This window comes from Dipodomys merriami, unplaced genomic scaffold (genome assembly GCF_024711535.1).
Source record: "Dipodomys merriami isolate MVZ:Mamm:240054 unplaced genomic scaffold, mDipMer1.0.p SCAF_506, whole genome shotgun sequence".
Taxonomy (NCBI): Eukaryota; Metazoa; Chordata; class Mammalia; order Rodentia; family Heteromyidae; genus Dipodomys; species Dipodomys merriami.
Window position 1 is genome coordinate 376,158 of NW_027206076.1, and position 1,353 is coordinate 377,510.

The following is a 1,353-nucleotide window of genomic DNA, read 5'->3' on the forward strand; positions in this document are numbered from 1 at the left end:
ATGTGACAAATGCTCATATTATCTATCAGTGTGATGTCACCATGATCTAAATGTCACACTGGTTTCGGGTATCACATTTCATAACTGGATTGGGTATGAGAGGATTGTAATTTCACAGTGGATTAGTGATATTACTATGGAAACGTAGGGTCACAAAGGTATTGTGCTACCACAATGGCTAATAGATCACAATGTGTTTCTACTCTAATAGGTTTGTGCTGTCACAATTGGTTGGAAATGTCACAATGGCATGTCGATTCTCAAATATCATTAATTCACAATGAGGATATGAGTTCACAAAGGGACTGTGTAGTCACCAAAGTCATGTGTTGAGACAAATGTAATGAAATCCTAACAGATTTGTGAGTTCACAATGTGACACCATGGTCTGGATGTCTATCAATGAGATGTCACAATATTCATAATTTCAGAGTCAATTTCTGATATCATATGTCATACCTGAATTATTATGAGTTTGAAAACAATATAAGCTTACTAAAGGCCTAAAATATTCTAAGGGCAGCATATCACACAAGTTATGACTAAAAACTCATGGTCTTTGGATCTTAAGATTCTTTCTTTGAAATTGATCCTCATTGTGAACTAGTAGAAATTGAAATTGGACATGTCTTTGTAATAATACAAACTCATAGTGACATCACAAACTCATTGTGATCTCATCACCACTGTGACATCACAAACTCATTGTGACATCACATTATTGTTGTGCCTTCACAATCACATTGTGACATCACAAAGCAATTGTGAAGTCTTATCACATTTAAAAAAACACATGACCTCTGTGGCCTCACAGACCCTTTGTGTACCCATATTCTCATAGTGAAAATTTTGATCACACATAGCATTGTATCAACACAAATATTTTGTGCAATAATTACAGCTGTGAAATCACATTGTCATCATGACACCATCATCTCATTGTGATAACACCAAACCCCAATGACACTATACCATTTTTTTCTTTTTTTTCTTCTGTACATTTTTTGTAAATATATTGTACAGAGGGATTAGAGTTACATGACTAAGGTAATGAGTACATATCTTATCAAACATTGCTGCCTTGTCATCACATTGTCACTTTGATGTCATAGACCCATTGTGAATGCCATTCTTTCATTTCAATCTATTTCAAATGTGCCATATGGGTTGATATCAGGAAACCATTGTGAACTCATTTCCTTTGTGACATCAAAATCTCTTTGTCATACCACATTACCTTTGTTATATCACTAACCCACTGTGACATCAGATACTTCTACTGTCCTCACAACATTTGTGACATGTCATTGTGATATTTTAGGCCCTTTGTGAGTTGAAAATCTGTGTTTGACT